The sequence below is a fragment of the Lagopus muta genome, chromosome 27 (genome assembly GCF_023343835.1).
Source record: "Lagopus muta isolate bLagMut1 chromosome 27, bLagMut1 primary, whole genome shotgun sequence".
Classification (NCBI taxonomy): Eukaryota; Metazoa; Chordata; class Aves; order Galliformes; family Phasianidae; genus Lagopus; species Lagopus muta.
The window spans coordinates 506,286-526,107 of record NC_064459.1 but is presented as its reverse complement, the minus strand read 5'-3'; the positions used below and the strand labels follow the sequence as shown (position 1 = coordinate 526,107).

General features: G+C 41.1%; 1 protein-coding gene across 2 annotated transcripts in view; it reads left to right on the top strand.

The window, feature by feature from the left end:
* Positions 1-19,822, top strand: part of ANXA4 (annexin A4) — a 493,965-nt gene that overhangs the window by 316,354 nt on the left and 157,789 nt on the right. The window contains exon 1 of one of the 2 annotated variants that reach the window (XM_048928310.1): positions 9,762-9,766. The exons of the other annotated variant lie outside the window; for it this stretch is intronic. The gene's annotated coding sequence lies outside the window, so the exon portion shown is untranslated. Of the gene's footprint in view, positions 1-9,761; positions 9,767-19,822 lie in introns of those variants that run through there. 2 annotated transcript variants of the gene reach the window in all.

The window sequence follows — 19,822 nt, the reverse complement described above, 5'->3', positions numbered from 1 at the left end:
CCACTCACCACTGAAAAGAGTCCGGCCTCGCCATTCAGCCCCCCACACCTCAGATATTTATAGACCTGGATCAGGTCCCCTCTCAGTCTTCTTTTCTCCAGGCTGAACAGACCCAGTTCACTCAGCCTTTCCTCATAGCAGAGATGCTCCAGGCCCTTCACCATCTTTGTGGCCCTCCGCTGGACTCTTTCCAAGAGATCCCTGTCTGTTTTGTACTGGGGAGCCCAGAACTGGACTCAGTGCTCCAGATGAGGCCTCACCAGGGCAGAGCAGAGGGGGAGGATCACCTCCCTCGACCTGCTAGCTCTTTTTAATGCACGCCAGGATGCCATTGGCCTTTTTGGCCACAAGGGCACACTGCTGGCTCATGGCCAACCTGTCATCCACCAGGACACCCAGATCCCTCTCTGCAGAGCTCCCCTCCAGCAGCTCATCCCCCAGCCTGTACAGGTGCATGCAGTTCCTCCCTAAGTGTAAGACTCTACACTTGCTTTTGTTGAACCTCATCTGGTTTTTTTCTGCCCAGCTCTCCAGCCTGTCCAGGTCTTGCTGAATGGCAGCACAGCCTTCAGGCGTGTCAGCCAATCCTCCCAACTTCGTATCATATACACATATATACACATTTCTAATCATGCTGTAGCAGGCAAAAGATGTTTGAGAAAGTTTGCATGCCCTCTCTAAACCTTAGTGTCATCTTGTGTGTCATGCTGTTGCACTTGTTTAAAGTTTATTTAGTATCTACACCTGAAGTGCCCACAGTAATTTAAATAACTTTTTTTTTAATTCTGGTAAGTTCATTTATTCATTTCATTTGGTCAAAACACACCAATTCAGATAGGAATTGATTTTTAAAAGAAAACAGGTTTCCTTATGAAAAACAGCGTATTTCATAGAATCACAGAATATCCTGAGTTGGAAAGGATCAACAAGGATCATTGAGTCCAACCAAAAAATAAACATTAATTAAAATAATAAAAGAACAACTCCCATTGAACTTAAATTTTACTGCAGCTGTGCACCAGTTCCACTAATCAGCACACCAGTGGTGTAAAGCCTGCACTTGTCAACTAGGAACTCCATTAACATCAGTCCCAACCTCACCAAGTGGAAACACCAGTGCTGAAAATTCCGTCTGTAAATGTGGAGTAGCAGAGGTTGATATGCATGTGATGCAATGGTTCCCAGATCTGTGTAAACATGGTGCTGGTGCTCCACCAAGCAGCAAACAGGATGGAACCATGAAGGTTTCTCATAGGCAGGGCATCTCTCCTCCTCTCCTGAAAAACACCAAGATGTGTCTCTCACAACAGGGGTTTTAATTTAATTTCTTTCCCTAGTGCTCATCTTTGGATGGAAATACATAGATTAATTTCCTGTGTTCATGACAGAGCTGTGATAACCACATGGGAGCACATAGTGAGGTGGCAGAAAAACTCTAAGCATGGTAAAATGCTCTGAACAGTGCTATCTCCATAGCAGAATAACCTCAGCCTTCCTCCCCCTCCGTAACGGCATAAAAATGCAATTGTGTATTGCTTCCTCTGTGAAGGTGATGGGCCGAGGAGACTAAAGGGGATATAAACTCCCCATATTCTCAGCATGAACCAATTACTGGGAGATAAAAAGAAAAATCTGCAGGTGATGTGCCCACATATCATCTGTATAATAGAAATAACAGCACCACTGCTCTGCTCAGCTTAGTGTTGAAAGGATGAATACACTGGAAACCTCAGGAGTACCAACAACCTTCTTCATTCGTTCCTAAACTTTACTTCTGAGACATGAATTCTAAAGACACCGTCCTCAAATCTTCATTTTGTCATCAGTCCTCAGGCATCTCTGTATATGTATGCTACAGGTGGAGGTAACAGGGGCTGCTTATTTTTGCATTGAACTCAATCAATTTGTTTTGGAAAGACAGTTTTTAATCATTCTCAACTTGAGAGCTGGCAATGCAACATTTCAGGCTGGTTTCATGGCAGATTTATAAGGGAGTTACCGACAAGATCTTAACTATAGAATCATTAATGTATTGCTACAGTAACCCGAGAAACATTCAGTGATTTTTATTGGAACATACATATTTCTTCAAGACAGTTCATGACATCTTATCAGATTTGCTTCTGTAAGGAAAGTTTTCATATTACAACTAAGCCATTTTACTGTTGCTGTGGTAACTACAGCACCAGTTACAAAAGGTAACCACAGAACAAACTCAATCGCTGTGTAAAACTCATAGCCAAGTTTTCTTTATTATCTAGAAAGGGAGAGAGAGGTGCTAGAAATAGACACGAATTAAAATTCAATAGCAAATAGCAGTTGGGTATCTGAAATTTGAGGTCAGCCTCTCAATTCTGTATCCTTCCCAACCTCATGTCTTCCACTTGGTTGGCATTGGGCTGGTGTGACTAGATGCTGCTGGTGCTCCTGCAGTCACCATCTCCCTTTCGACACTCAGAAACCCGAAATTCCTTTCAAACCAAGAATGCTGCAATCACAAATATCCGAGTATTGATGTGTTGCATCTGACTGGGTTTGATACTACTCTGCTTTGAGGAAACTGTATTCCCCATGGATTAATTTTCTTGGGCTTATTTTCATCAAAAAGTACTCTGCACTTGTTTTATATTTTTATCCCCAAATCTCAATGCAGGGCACACTGGTGCATGTAAAATCCTGTCTTAATCAAAGCAGAGGTTCATTTGATCACCTTCTGAGCAGCCAATGCTCACCTTCCAGATGTGTCAAATCAAAAGGAATACTGAGAAAGCAGAGCACTGACATGAATTCATCCCAAATCTAGCATGAAGTTGGGCCTCATGCGGGAACAGAAATTTTGTTCCATTCTCTCCCTAAATACGACAGCAGTCTAGCACATTGCCTATTACAGGTGGATAATATGTTAAAAAATGAGGATTTTTTTGCTCTTCAACAGTAATTTTAGAAATTCTCAAGTCAGAATCCTGCAAGTCTGGCAGAGTTTCATAAGGATGCCTGTTCTCACTTTGCAAAATTGATATTGTTTCATTAAGTTTGAGGAAGGAAGGCTGTTGAACAGCAGCACCCTCCGGAACCGACGTCATCTCCTTTAATCAAGGAAAATAACAGTCATAAATCATTTGGTATTTTAACTTCTTCAACAGTGATGCGTGCTATTTTATGGCCCTCATTGCATCTTGTATGCAAATGATTTTGTCTTAGAGCGTACAACAATAAATATTACATACAGAGCTACTGGATTGCTTCCACTTCCTTGCACCAAGCTGTTGCACATAGTCATACACTAATATCTGCACAACAAAGTCCTCAGGGCAAATTGCGTCATCTGCAAAACAGCCTCAGTGGAAGCAAGCACAGGGTTATAACTGGAGTTAGCAGAGCCAATAACCACGCACAACTCTTCAGAGATAGGATTTTCTGGCAGAGAGACTACAAATGCCATTACTGGAGAGATGGAATGCTAGGAAGATACTTCAAGTTGTTTGAAATCTGTTCTTCCCTCTCTCGGCAGCTTCATTTCAGACAAGTCCACTGGCCTGTCTGTACTTTCTCATTTACAAAACGGACAGGTTGCCTGGCAATCTTGACAAAATCTGGTCCCGCTGGCCCTTCGAGACCAAGGTGTTGCCCCAGTAATTATGGGGGCTCTGAATTATCTTTTAGAAAGCTACAGTACAGTGAAAAACCCTCTTCCCAGCCTCTGAAACACTGTCATTTTCCATTCAGTTCTGCAAGACCTCCCTGGAAGGGTTTGCCTACATGTACAGTAATGACACAAGATAATTGCACAGCCACTGAAATAATGCATGAGTCTCTGGGAATGAGACCTCGGAAAGGTCACAGGCTCCCTCATTATCTTTCTGCTTTCTTTTGTTTCTCTGCTCTGCCCTTTTTCATCCTGAGAAAATGCTTCTGAATGCTAATGGCACAGTGCTTGGCATCCTCTTCAGCAACCATGTCAGCATAATTAATTAGGATGATAGAACAAACACCATTTCACACAGGTCAGGTAAACCTGTTTTGACACCAGAGGAAGAGCAGACACAGGAGGATGATGCACAGTACCTAGCCATGTTGCCAGGATTCAGGAAACAATAGAAGAAAAGAAAATTTAGCTAGATGGGATGAAATGGAGAGAAATGCAGCCTGCCTAACAATGGAGATGTATTGTAGCAGAGAGTCACCTGGGAAGGATGCTGGAAACCAGACAAAGCTTTGAGGCTCTCCACAGACAGTTAGATCCTGCCTTTAGGTGCAACGTGAGCACAGAACAATGCAGGAAAGCATTTATGGCTCATTTTCTCTTTTTATTCTGTCTTGCTGACTGGCAGCAAGATTGGCACCAAAGTGTTTTCCTACAGCTCTGAACACTCCGATTCCTTCCCATTGCCCACAGACTTTTCCAGGGACTCAGTTAACTAGAACAGAGGCATTCATTTCATTCTATTTATCCTTTCACATACACACACTTGTGTTGCAAAAGGTCATTACAGAAATAAGGCAGCCTTTAAAGCCATGGGGAATATTTCTGCATCTTCAGTGAACAGATTGTTCTTCTCATACACAACCTCATGTACATGCTACCCCCAAGGAACAGAAGCAAAATACTGTTGCTGCTCACAAGATGTTAGTCATGCTGAGACATCACGATTCCTTCTCATTTAACACAGGTGCCTACGAGAGCTGCCATATCCATATTTTGGCCTTAGAAATCAAAGGAAACATCCCATATGTCAGCATTTCCCCTTGCAGTCAGAGAGTGTTCCGATGGGAGGTTTCAAAGTAATACTCTGGTGGAAAAATCCTGCAGTGTCTATCCAGCCAATGCCTTTAGCTCATCCTTAATGTACAGTTGGCATGGATGAACTTAATTAGAGCAGATCTCTGGGACACCACGCCTTGCTTGCTGTGGGTGTCACACAAGCAGCCACTGGGACCAAGAGCAAGACAGCTAATGAAGAAACCTCTCCCTGGTTCATCCCAACTTGGAAAGTTGCTCACGCTTGAGCCCTACAAACATAAAATGCTCTAATTTGGCAGCAGACTTAAGGCACCAAACAGTTTCAAGAGGGCTATAAGCAACACTCATTTTTTCCCTTTCTTCCTTGGTATGAGATGAAGTCTGGGGGAGGAATGTTAATTTCTGCATCTCTCACCTGACTGATCAAATCTAATATTTTTAAATAGAAAGCATAAACTGAGCAACTTCAAATGTCAAAACGTTGCAGAGCGATGTTAATATATTGATTCCTGTGTCCTCTGACACACAAAGAACACGATCTCATTGACTGAGTGGGGAAGTACTCCATTTCTGATTACTTTAAATGTCAGAATGGTCAAATTGCTACATCTGATACCACGGCAAGGAAGGACGTGTGGCCAGATTGTTCCCCTCTTGTGCATTAGAAATAGATGCTATGCAATGTAGCGGAGGGCAGTACTGACTTTTGATACCATAAAAATGGTACTGACTTCTGATACCAATGGTTGAGTGAAAGCCTCTGCAACATGAATGCCTGAAGAAACAGCCCTGAATTTTGCTATCATTTGTTGGATTTCTCTCACCCTCCAACAAAAGGAGCTCTGAGTAGAAAACCTTTGGGGAAATAAACTGAGATTGAAGCAGAAAATGGACAAAATCCTGGTGTAATTAGTTGCAGGAACTAATGGGATCACCTAGAAGGAAGAGTTATTCCTCACAGATAGGCACAGGTAGGCATTCAGACAGAGCAAAGCAAACCAAAGGCACAGAGATATGCCATGGCAAAATCCATCTTCAAACAACAGGTTCAGGTTCCATTGCCCAATCCTACTACTGATACACTGATTTTCAGTATCCAGAAAAGCAATTAATTCAATGAGCAGGGCCAACTCTGAATACATCTTTTAGGCTTCCCTTGAAAATCCTGTGGGATGCTGTAGGGCATCTTACAGAGGACTTACAGAGCACCCATGTAGTGTACAGACTCAGTGCAGGGCTGCATCATGCTATAGGGATGGGAGATATTTCCTTCTGCAGTTATCTTCCCTGTCATTTTTAATGCTTTTCTTGTAGAGGTCCACATCTCTAGTACAGCTTCTCAGCCAGCTCCATGGGAATTTATTTCTTCTCCTCAAAAAACTGCTTTTCAGTTTCAAACAGAAATAGGTTTGTCAACTGGATGGATTTGATAGTTAGATGAATGTGTTTTATCAACGGAATGGATTAGGCTGTTTGCATTTTGTCACCGCAATCTCAATCCATCCTGCCAATAAAACATATTTCATCAAAGCTTTAGGCCACCATGCTAACAGAATGTGTTTTGTCAACAGCCTAAATCCATCCTGTCAACAAAATCCATTCCAAAGGAAAATAACTCAATCTCTTCTGTCAACATCAGGAGCAAAAACTTGTTTGTTAGTATATGGAAAGCGAAAACAAAGTCCATGGTTAACTATCAATATTTTCAGGTCAAAACAGGAAAAAATACGAAAGTATCCATCAGCTTAGCATATGTAAATGAAAACAATTGGTAAAATTAAACTGTACTTAAGCATTTCCTGCTGTGATTGGGATGTGAACAACGCTATGGAGGTGTCCAGTCTGAAGCCTGAGGCTTCTGCTACCCAGACTTCAGAGCTAGATCGTAGAAGCAATGGTTAATGAATACATATTAATTAAGAAAACTCAAAGGCTCCGTATGCAAATTACTAAAGTTCATTGAAGACAGAGAGCCAGAAAGCCAATTTCTCTTGCTGACAGAAAGCTACAGTGGCAGAAACATAAATAACACTGTCAGGAGGTTCCATCCTGTCCCTTGTGCTTTAATTAGAGCTTGCAAATTAATTGGACTGATCCAGCCATTACGGTCAGTCATGCTACTCCTTATCTGTATCTTCTCTGTTGCTTCCTACGGTCACTTAAAGGCACAATGTAGATTTTTTAAGCAAGGATAACATCAAGTCAGCGACAGAGCCTTTCCTAAGAAGATTCAGTGTAGCCAGGGCCTTCTGAGTTCATTGGCACAGAAGCATAAATGACTTATGTTGGGTTTAAAAGGACATTCTGATAGGTGGCAATCCTGTTTGTGCATGCACATGAACACACACTGAAGCAATAACTACAACTTTGTAGAGGAGCAGATACAGAACACAACCATTCCTGTGCTTCCTGGGGAGCAGATTCATACAGAACTCCTTTCAACTCTCAGTAATGTAAGAGTCACTACTTCCAAAGTTTATTAGACTGGTCTCAAAGCAAGACTGCAGATACTGAAGTCTGCTAGCTCCAACTCCTGTCTTTCTACTCATTAGTGTTCTCAAAGGACATTGTAAATATTCACAGTAGCTTCCATTCCAAGTCCTAAGACAATAAAGATTGATTGCTGTCAAATAATAAAAGTCAGATAGGTTTTCAAAAAGGGTTTAGAGCCTTTGGGTGCCTACCTTGAAATGCTATACAAGAGCACAAGCCATAAACCTTCTTTCAGAAAAGGAAGTGCACAAATTATCTTAGCCAGACATTCAAAATCAACGACCTCATTTAAGAACAAAATGTTTGTTTCTCTCTAAGATTAGCCATTGCGGACTTGTAAACCTTTCCTTAGATTTCAAAAGGCAAGAGAACTTAATAAAATGGCACTTAGTTAAACACTCACATGACTTTATTTTGCTGCTTTATGTTGTAATCTTTGGAAGTGGTAACATTAGGACAGCCTTAGGTGGGGGAAGGCGAGAGACGAGATGCAAGACTAATAATCTAAAGCAAATAAAGTCTAACAAATCAAGTTTTCTCCAATAACTAAGTAGAATATGCAAATACATAAACCTGAGGCCATTACAAAACAAGCTTCATTTGTTACCTTAGCCTAATCTGAATCTTGATATAAATACAAATAAGAAGAAAATACCCTCTTGTGTTGTGAAAGAGAACTCTGAGTACTCGGTACTCCATTAAAAATTCATCCTGAAGAACAAGACGTCACATATATCACTCCCTGCTAAGGAAAGGCTTGCATCATTAAATTAATTCAATTTCTCCAGTTGCTCACTTCAGCATTTCACTACTTGAAGTGAAATTCCTGCTATTTTACAATTGGTTCCAGCCTCTTATTAAAAGCAGCCTTACCTTCCTCCAGATGGTCTGTGCTAATTATCAGCCTTTTGCACTGCATTATCTTAGTCTGTATTGTGAAGCAAAAGGATTCATTTTAATCACACAAAACAGTAATAAAATCATCTCCGTGGGGAATTCCACAATGTGCTTTTTTTTTTTTTTCACCTACAGAATAGTCTTAAGTATTTAATGATTTATTGATGGAGTTGCTTTGGCTTTATAAGCTTTTTAATTCTCTTTAATATGCATATTGCCTTCCAGACCCTTGATTACACCACTCGCCTTAATCATTTACAACTTGACATCATCTTAGCAGGCTCTTACCAAGTTCTGTTTCATAACATTTGGCAAATAATCATAAACAACAGCAGTAGACGTTTATTTTTCCTATTAATAGAGGTTCTTGTATTGTGAACTCTGGCAATGAGATGTTGCACCCTCATCATTAACAGGACCAAGTCCTTTAGGACAGAGATCATCTACTAATTACACTGCACAAATTTGTACTACCGCAGAAATACTGTCCTCCTCCCACAAGAATAAATATCTTCTCTGCACACCAAATTCGCATCTGGGTCTTACAAGAACTAATCTGTTGACAGCTTTGCAGCATGACTTCTATTCTCTCATCATATTCCTCTATTCACAGATTCACTTGTCGCCTGTTACTGGATAACATGGGATACTCAGAGCAAATGGGATAAAGAACATCAGTGCTGACCTGGCAACTTGGAACATAAAGATTATTTGGTGCAGTCAAAGCTATTGGTCACATTGACTAAACCAAAAGGAGAAATCAAAATGTGGTTTGCAGTAATAATGATGATCACACTAATGAGCTGTTGCTGTCGCAGTTCAGCATCAGGTCTAGACGAAAAACATTGGGAGAAAATGTTTGTATGTGCATCCTTAGACACAAGCACACACATACACGTGTCTATTATCATCGAATCACAGAATATTCCAAGTTGGAAGGATCACTGGGTGCAGCTCAAGTCTCCAGAATACTCATATTCATCATCAGTATAGATGAAACAAATAGTTTATTTTACTTCTAACAACTTACTTCTAGCTCGTACTCAATGCCTGTGCATTTCCAGTGCAGGATTCCTGTATTTGCATTTTTATTAAAACCTTATCAAGCCTAATGCCTCCACTTGTCATGGTGCAATTATATGAAACTAGAGATTAGGCAGCCCTACACATCCCGTCTTTTAGGTGCTTTATCACGTCCTTGTAGTGATGGCATTCATCAAGTCAAACCCAATGGCCCCCTCAACCACTTATCTGCACTAGTGGTTACTCTGCCTGTCACCTTTGTTTTCCCAGTGTTGCTTCCTAGACAGACTGCTTCTGAATAATATTAGTGCTGGAAAATCAGCACTGATTTGTCCTAGGCATTCACTGAAGGGCTGGGTGGAACACACTGTGATTGCAAGTGAACTCAACAGAAAACGTTCAGTTGCGAGATCAGAAGAATCACTGTTAGCCTTTAATCGCAGCAGTTTTAAGAAAGAAGCAGCAGGTGTGTAACTCAAGCAAGTTCTCTTCAAAAGCACAGGGGATATTGTGTCCCCCTGCAAAATCCACAGCTTTCCTTCAGCGTAATGAATCACCTCAGCATAGTCAGGAATGTACACCCTTTCTGGAGGAAAAAACAACAACAATCAAAACACTATTTGATGCTCCTTGCTCCCGCAAACAAAGCACTGTATCTGCAATACCCTCCTGCAGCATAAATTCAACCATTAATTAGGATCCTAGACCACAGCTTTGAAATCAGCACTGCTTTCTCTCAAACGCATTTCAGCATTGCTTATTAGAGATAAAACAAGAAGCCTTTCATTTAAACACCACTGTAGTGGTACCTAGGCTGGCTTCACTCCAGTTCCCAAGGCACTGGTAAACTTGAGAAGAGATTTCAGACTTCACAGACCTTCCCATAGCTTTTTTCCTCTCTGGTGACACCAACTCTAATGCTCTCTCATCCCTGAGGAACTGCAGGAATAGTAGACTCAGCAGTGAGGTATCAAGCTCCTACTTGATATCCTAACATAGTTTTTAAACCACTGTATTATTTATTAAAGGAATTACAGTGGAAATATTGGCAAGCTGAAATTATTATATGATTTAACCTCGAGGATGACAAGATCATATTTTGATGTGTGCCAGTGCTGGACATACGAGCTCATTACAACATGAGGACTTTTCCAGATTCAACTTTCTCCCTGTCTTCATTGCTCCCATCACATCGCTGTGCATATGTAGGCAATCAAAGATCAAACAGTATGTGACAAATTCACAGCTGAACTGCAGAATGATGTTTTCATGAGGACGACACCATCCTATGGAGGAAGGGTTTTGCACGACACAAGAACACGGTTTTCAGAAATAAATGCAAAGCATTTGTTGGCTGAAAACCTGGAAGCTCTGAAAGGGGTAGGCAGTAGGCTGGCCAAATGCCATCAAGTCTGGGGAAAAGATGCCCAACTGTTCAAATTTACCCATCAAGACAGAAGATAAGGCAGTGACAGGTATCCTCTACAGGGCCTTTTTCTTTAGTGTTCACATTATTAACCTCAAAAATCTCAACTGCAATACCAAACAGTCTCAGCTTCTAGTGAAGTCAATGGGAAGACTGGAACTGAATTTATTCAGGGAAGAGCTGAGCGATCCCAATTCCCTTCTGAGTCTGATGTGACTTGTCTGAGTAACTCCCTGGTGAATGAGAAACTGTCTGCAGCTGAAGCCTGGCTTGCTTTTATCAGAAGGAATGGCAGCAGTCATCTTGTATGGCAGCTTCCCTAGCTTGCTATTGGGCTTGCTTGCTTCAGAGAGCAGAGATCCATATATGCTGTAAATAGCTGAACAGACACAATATTTCAAAGTGGACACGTGCAAATAGACTGAGTCATTTCCACTCCTTAGTGCTCCAGAGAAGGAGAAACCTCTCACTGGAGCAATTTCCCAACCTTAATGAAAATGAGAAGTGGAGAGGAAAAACTGGGAATGCTTACCTCTAAACTTTCAAGTGTCCTTTTATCCTTTCAGTGAATCTCATCATGGGCAGTGGGGAGAGACATGAAGCAACACCTAGAAGTGATGAACAGCCACCTCCTTTCCCTACTTACTTCCAGCTCAGAAAGCAGCAATTGGTTCCATGCAGAGCATTTCCTGAATGCAGGAGATGCAAATCAGCACATGGCTGGCAGAGATCTTCCAGCTGTTTGCAGTGTGGATTGGGGAACAACAGTAGGATGATGTATCTAATTTCCCATTCAGCTATAAATATGCTGCTGCAATCGTAATGTATCAACCATGGATTAATTCACACCCCCTTGAACTTCACTGGGAAGGGATCTTCCCTAACTCCTTCTGCTAACCCAGCTCTTTAGTTCTGAAAAGTTACTTTCCAGGTGAGCAAATGCTATTGCACCCCCAGCAAAATCTGCTGCAAAGCAATGAGTTGGGCTGATGGTGCTTTGAAGCAAACAGTGGCTAAATCACTGCAAAAAAGAAAAACAAAAAAAACTACCCTCACTTGGCACAAAACACTGCAAGCAGCAAAGCCAGTTTGTAGCAGCACAGAGGAAAAGAGGCTTAGCAGCCCAAGCATTGCATTTCCAGCACTGTAAAAGATGGTCAAATAATGGAAAAAAATTATGCAAATATAAAATCAGTTGATGATAGATGGGGAGGATTAAGCTCCGTTGAATAAGTTACCCTCTGCAGAAAATATTTTAGCCTTACCATCCTGCTTGACAAATAATGGGCAGATTAACTGGCTACATTTTGCATGAGGTAATGTTTCCTAGGGTTGCAAACCATCCCTTTAACAGACTAAAGTTAAAAAAAAAAAAAAAAAAAAAAATTAAGCTGTTTTTTTTTTCTAATTTGAAAGTTGCTTTTTGAAATTTTTGCTCCTTATCCTTAAAAATTTATCCTCACAAAAGAGCACAATAAAATTCATCTGCACAAAGTCCCCAAATGGATTTATTAAACTGTATTAAATCCCCACGATGACTATGTGTTCATTTTAATATTTTTCATAAATGCAGCACGATAAAATGACCCAAGGCTACTCTGAATCCAGATGAGAATTAACAGTGTGGTTTAATTAACCCACTCCAAGTTTAAAATTTCTGTGACTTTGCCAAAAAAATTCTTAAAAGAGTTTAGAAATTTGTCTGCACCGTGTGCACATCTTATGAAATGCAGAAGTATTATTCCAGTTCCTGTTTCAGAATGGAATATTTTTACACCAGAGTCTTTGTTATGCCAAAGACCCTCACAATAAATGATCTGCAGACATCTCACTCGAGTCCTCTGGCTGAAAGTGAATACCAATACCATTACTTAGATTTCCCATAAAGGGAGAAAAGCCATTTTTCTTGCCTTCCTGTCTGCCTTCCCCTCCCAAATCAAATAAATTTTAGATATTTAAATGAATTAAAAGGTAATAAATCCTCACCTGAGAAATGGTAGGAGTGCATAGCAAACACTGTGCTTAAATAATTTAGAAAAATGACCTGCTGTGATATTATGCCTTCTGAAGTTCAGATATTTATTAGAGTCCCTTTCTTTGTGCTTTGGTTCTTTCATGAATACCATCACATCAGCAGAGGTGTCCCATGCTGCGGTAATGGTTCATTGGCTTAGTGCACCTCTAACAGCTCCTCATGTTCCTTTCTGATGGCTGTGGCACCTTGGAATAAGAGCAATGATGTGGTCCATAAATTGTGTAAGGCCTAAGCAAGTACAAAGAATGTAGCATTTCTGATGTGCAGGGCTACGAATCTCCTCAAAATCCTTCCCAAAAGCTCAACCAAAGACTCAAGGTCACTCTGCCTCCAATACAACTCTACACCAGTGATGACTCTGATCCAAAACAAAGATCCAAATCAACAAGACACAGTAGCTCATTTCTGCAAAGGTTAGCTATGGGAAGGATGAATTTTAACAACCATGTTGTTCCTCATCCAAATAACATCCTTGCCTCCAAAGCCAAAACAAATCTCAATGAGAACCAAAAAAAAGGGGAAAAAAAAAAAGAGATTTGTAGAGATAGAAGGGTGATTTCACTGTTTTTATGAATGCTTTTATGAAATGTTTTATGATTCTAAACAAGCCATTTTATTTCTGTCTCCCATCTGGATAAAAAGGATAAAACTACTTTTTTACCTCTCACTGCCTTGACTGTAAATTCTCTGGAGCAACAATCACTTCTTCATATGTCTCTGGACACAAATTAACACTTTGAGCACTTGTCTCTGGTGCAGCATCCATTAATGGAATTAAAGTTATACAAGCACACTTTCTAAAAATGTTCACACTTCTTTCCACACTCTAAATGGATTTTTGCCACTGTAAACCTGCTGCTTAGACTACCCTGACTGAATTCCCCAGAGCAAATGCCCAAGAAGGAAATCATTGACTTAAAGGTTATATACAGATGCAAATCCCAGTTTATAATACAGCCCAGGAAACAGGAAAGTATTTGAGGATTATTGTTCTTATGTAGCATAAGATTCTGTCAAGTGTTCTAAATGTTTCCCTGAAAAAATTGTTTTTAAGTAGTCAAGACAGTCAAAAGCAGAGAGAGCAGAAGGATAATTCCCTTAATTTTACAGAATTTTTACAGAATTAATTTTACAGAAGGATCCACAGCTGATTGAGATCCCCATCTGACCCCAGCCACTTCCAGTCATCCTACTCCCTCCTGTCCTAGCCTTCCATGTGGGCAGACACAACTGCTTTTGAGTTCATAAGGCAGTCAGAACAAAACTAGATCCAGGTTAAGAATAATCCTTCCTTCTTGTAGAACTAATTTTTAAGCAGACTGATTACCTTGTTATTCATATATCAGCCAGACGAGTGCTCGAACTGTATCAACAGGCCATGCCAGAACTTGAGTGGAAAGTAGAAGTCATCTACTGCTGCCAACATCCCCATGTCTACCTAAAGAAAGGACTGAAGAGCCAACATCTTAGCCATGCATATGCTTTTTCATACAACTTCTAGCAGAATAAGGGCCAAAAGATTGGATTTTCTGGGCCCTAATTCAACAGAAGTGCTAATTCCTCATAAGAAGGTCACAATGAGAGTTCAAGCAGGTCTAAGCTATGAACAGGGAGATCCACAGGCCTGTGGTTCATGTATTCATTTGGATGTGGGCAAGATGACCCAGGAAACAGGTAAATCTGCTTCCAAAGCTGAATTGTTGAAAATTTATTTCATTAGTCAACACGTTTGATTCAGATGGTATTGTACTTTATTCCACATTCAGTGCATCATGTAACATAGACAACGTACAGTCATAGAATCATAGAACAGGTTGGGCTGGACAGGACCTCAAAGATCACCCAGTTCCATCCTCCTGAAGCAGACAGTGTTGCCAACTACTAAATATATCTGTTTTAATATGCAGTTACCTCCTGTTAGTTTCGCAAATGGACCATCTGATAAGCATGATCTGTTATCAAATAGGAAATGAAGTCTTTTTGGATGGATTGCTTTTTTTTTTTGGTCCATGCAAACTGTATGTTGGGTGTATGATGCGTGTTGGGTGTCACACACCAAGCCACTTCCCAACTCCCCCATTTCCCATCTCAGCTCAGAGCCCTCACATTGCTGAGAATCCCAAACAAGATATTTCATACCCATTTTATAATAAATGCCCACTGACAGATATTGAGCCCACACTGGTGGGTAACTTAATCAACAGTCAGTTTCCAGCAGTCTGTATAGCAAATTATAGCTGGCATTTAATGGAACTGTAAAGCAGAAATAGCTTTAACACACCAGTTGGTATTTTAAACCACATAATAAATTCAGTGCTACCCAGTTACATATCAATTAATAGCACTAAACATCTTTAATGTATTAACAAAGAAGTCATTCCAACATTAAAATTTGGATTAATTAAAGCAACAATGAGGTTATAACTGACTGATATTTTATAATTCACCTGATCTTTCCAGCCATTACAAAAGGACCTTTAGCCAACATATATATCTGCCTCATGAAATTTAAACTCTGGAGAAAATTAAAAACATGCACTTGCAAATATTGCCACGGTGCACTTGACTCCGGGTCAGCAAAGGGCATGGAGGCAGCCCAAAAGCAGCAGAGTGAACAAAAGAGCCATTCCAGAAGTTGTGTTATTATTTGAGGTGATCTGAACCTGCAGCAGATCCACACACAAATGGAAATTGAGTAAACTGTTCCATTAAAAATCTCACCAGTGACTCTGTGTATTTACCTGGTGGTTTGTGGCTGGCTGGATGGGTTGCACGGTTAACTGGGAAAAAGCAAACAGAAGTACCAGAGCTGTGTCTGCAATGGCACCTGCTGACCTGTAAATATTGAGGCAAAGAAAGGGAAGAATAATAAGTTGGACTCACCCTGACACAAGCTTTTAGCACAGAGGTTCCTCCAGGATGATTATGGCCCATTTGTAGGTGTACATTTTTGTGCCAATGGTTTCACAATTTGCAACTTGTCTGTGTGCTTGCTCCCTAAGGCCAAAAGGAAATATTTACAAGAACACCAAGGCAGTGTTTTTCCCTCACAGATCTTTACACATCGTCAAAAGAGACATATTTACAACGGACCTTTTGCCTGTTATTCTCAGGACACTTTGCACAGGGATTTACAAGACCTGAAGGTAATGTAGAAGAGCTGCCTTCACTCCAGGACTAGCAAATTGCATTAATGAATTTAATATAATTTTCCTGCCTTTGCCTGATTAGTTAGGGGCTCAGGCTAAATCAATCAACCTTTATACTCTCAGGTCATCTCCATCTCTCTGCTCATGCTCTCTCCCATCTTATCCCATCTCACACTTGGCTGAGAGCTGCACAGAAGCTGCTGATGCTCAGAAATACTTCCCTGTGCTGACGAGCGGTGTTGCTCAGGAGTCCATCTTGGGACTGATACTCTTTAACATCTTTATCAACGACATAGACTGTTGGATTGAGTGCACCCTCAGCAGTTTGCTGATGACACCAAGCTGAGGAGCGCAGTTGACCCCATAGAAGGGAGGGATGCCATCCAGAGGGACCTGAACAGGCTCAGAAAAGTGGGCACATGAGAACCTAACGAGGCTTAACAAGGTCAAGTGCGAGGGGCTGGGGTGGAGCAATCCCAGATATGAGTGCAGAGTGGGAGAATAACTTGAGCAGCTCCTGCAAAGAAGGACCTGGGGGTTCTGGTGGATGAAAAGCAGGACATGACACAGAAATGTGCTCTTGGGGCTTGGATGGCCAACAGCATCCTGGGCTGCAGCAACAGGGGGTTGACAGCAGGGGGTTGTCTCCCTCTGCTCTGCCCTTGTGAGGCCCCATCTGGAGTACTGCATTAAGGCCTGGGGACTCCAGAGCAGGAGGGACGAATAGAGGAGAGCCATGAGGATGCTCAGAGGTCTGGAGCACCTCTCCTACGAAGACAGCTGAGAGAGCTAGGCTTGTTCAGTTTGGATAAGAGAAGGTAGGCAGGGAAATTTCATTGTGGCCTTTCAATATTTAAAGGGAGATTATAAACAGGAGGGAAATCAACTTTTTACATGAGTAGATTGTGATAGGACAAGGGGAAATAGTTGTAAACTATAGGAGGGAGGGGAGATTTGAGTTTTCAGTGAGAGGGCAGTAAGATGCTGGCGCTGCTGCCCAGAGAGGTGTGGGTGCCCCATCCCAAGGAGTGTGCAAGGCCAGGCTGGATGGGATCCTGGGCAACATGATCTGGTGCTTGATTTAGCAGCCAGCAGTCCTTCTCATGGCAGAAGGGGATGGGACTAGATAATCTGTGAGGTCCCTTCCAACCCAATCCATTCTATGGTTCTGTGAGAGTGTAAGCATATTACCTACCAACACCAGAACTGCTTAGAGGTGTTGTAATGCTACGTTACAAAAAATAAATAGGAGGGTGGGAGGTCTAATTAGAAAGGTTAATCAGGCCTGTTTCCTCTCATCACCTTCTTAGATGGATCCTAAAACTTTGTCCCATCACCGCCGTGTACAGACCTTCAGCTCTTGACTCCCCCCAGTCAACAAAGCAATGCAATATGCACAATATTGTACAGAACCAGGGGGCATCAACTGATTTCATGGTGCCACTTGAGTCAAATTGCCCTCTGCATCTGTATGCAAAAAATGTATTCTGCCTGTTCTATCTTATGTCTGCACTCACAGACAAAAGACTGCTGGATTCTACGTTCTGCTTTATGTTAAATTCTAGTGCTGGAAACACTAAATCCTAGTATCTACTGTGATTTACTTCCCTTTTGAACTGCAATCAAATTAAGCTTGACTTTTACTTAACTGCCTCCAGGTGGGCCCCCATGGCCGAGGTCTATCACTGAAAGCAGTAGGTGTGTAATCAAATCCAGTTAGACAGTGATTGATATTTTGCATACCCCCTAATTATGTTATTAAAGATCTGGCATGTTGTTTGATGTCAAATAGTATGTGGTTGCTAGAAATGAAATGCAATTCATTTCTTAGCTTGGAAGGGGGAGAGAGAGGCTGATAACAGGTTATGAGAGACACGAGTCATATTCTGCCAGCCTTTGGGGTGCATCGTGTGCAGTTTTGATATTCATCAAAATTAATCCATCAGTGTGCCTGGACTGAGCAGATTGTATTTTGGTACAGTTCTTTATCTGATAGATCTTTATCTGATATAATGACATATCCTAATGTATCTGGCAAATCTGTCCCAATAGGAGCTTCAGCATAACACAAGAAACACAGATTTGTTTTTCAGCCATTGTGGAGCTGTTATACCTACAGTACAGCCAGAGGGACTTCCTCCCAGTATTTCCAATCCTGTGACCAGGCTCCAGACTCCCTCCATTATGGAAACCATTACCAGAAGACCATATTAGTGGCAATTCCTCACCCCCATGGAATAGATTTAATTCGCTTTCCTCCACTCACCCCAGATAGAAACCAGCATAACCTACAAGCCTATCTACACTTGAAAGTTAATTCAAGGTTATAGTAGAGCATGAATTTAAAGAGAAAGAGATAATCTTTAATAACCACACAGAGACAGCTATTCTGGAATAAAAGGGTTGTATTTAGTTTAATTCACTTTCTTTAATCACTAATCCTAAACAGGTGATTAGCTCTTTATTAACACACTGAAACCATATCCCAACCTTTCAAAAGCCATTTCTTAGAATTCCCTGGATAACAAGCCTGGTCACAGACCATAATTAAGCTCAGAGTGAGAAAGTGCTGTTCTGTGTGGCAGAGCCAAGCTGAGCTGACCGGGTGTCAAACTGAAGCTACGCTCCAAGTCCCACAGCCACGTCATCTTTCTTTTGTTGGTAATTGCAGCTCTGGATAGAGAGCAAACTCGTCAAAAGAAGTGTTAGCTGAACTGCCCCCCTGTTTATTTGCACGATCAGGAGGAGTGCTTTGGAAATGAGGTTTTTATGATCCGTTACAACAACCCTCCAGCACAGAGACTTCGCAACCAGAGGTTTCAATTTATTTGCATGATTGTTTTAGAAAGAGTTGCCCAAAACAAGATGCCCTTAGAGCATCATAAATAACACACTGCTAAGGCTGAATCTTTGTAAGAAATCCCTCAGCAGAAAAGAATGAAGGAAATTTACAGAAATTCCAGAAATACAGAAATTACACAGGAGAAATAACAGAGGCAATATTCTCTTAAGCTTTCACAAGGAACTATCAGCATTTCATTCTTGGATAATTTATTCCTTTTATTTAAATTAGAAATGTGTGTAGAAAGGAAAAAAAATAAGGAAATTGCCATGTTTTTTGACACAGTCTTGCAACAGAGACAGCCTCACAAGCCTGGGATATTGGCCTTGGATTTAAGGCTGGAATCCTGAGAAACCAGACCCCCTCCCCCTCAAACTCTCCCCAAGCCCCTGAAGTGTCACTAAGCAAGCCTTGAGAGAAGAAATTTGGGAATTTGTTAATTCCCATGGACTTAATGCAGTTTTGGAAAAGCAAAAACACATATCTCTGCGACCCGTGTGGTTTGCACAGCCCTTGACTTCCCAGGGGTGTTTGGAAATAAAATTATATCAACCTTGAAAATATATTTGGATATTTTGGTAGGAGACACCTGTATCATGAAAAGGACTAAAAGAGGAAATTTAAGGACTTCACAAAAATAAATCTTGCCAAATACACAGATTTAACTCATCCTGTAGACTTGTTCAGGTAGGATACAATTTTCTCTTTCCAATTTAAAATGATAGAAAAAAAAAAGAATTAAATTAAGTTCAAGAGAGCTTTTCAATCAGACTGCAAGAAGCCCAACAAAAATCCTGCAGTGGGTTACTGAAATGGATGCTCAAAGCATGGGAGCATTTGAAAACTGAATCCATATTTTAAGCAATTTATATTGGCCCTGTAAAGCAAATTGTAAGGACCTCACTCTAGAAGGATCTTGTGCAGAGGAAGCCCAGCGTTTAGTGTGTCATGAGAATTCAGACCACAGTGTCACAATGATGAAGACTTTGATCAACTCCATCCGATCTAAAGGTGCAGCCCCAGTCTGTAGGATCATGTAGTGCACAGCGCAAGCTGCCTCCACCTCAATCTGTTTTTATTTCCTATGGGAAAAGGTCACTTCATCCTCTGCTTGTCGAGCATTATAAATAGTGGAGAGGTATAAGAGCAAAGTCTAGGCACCCAAACTAAGACAGACCTTCTCTATAACTTTGGAGCCATGTTCAGGTTGATAGTG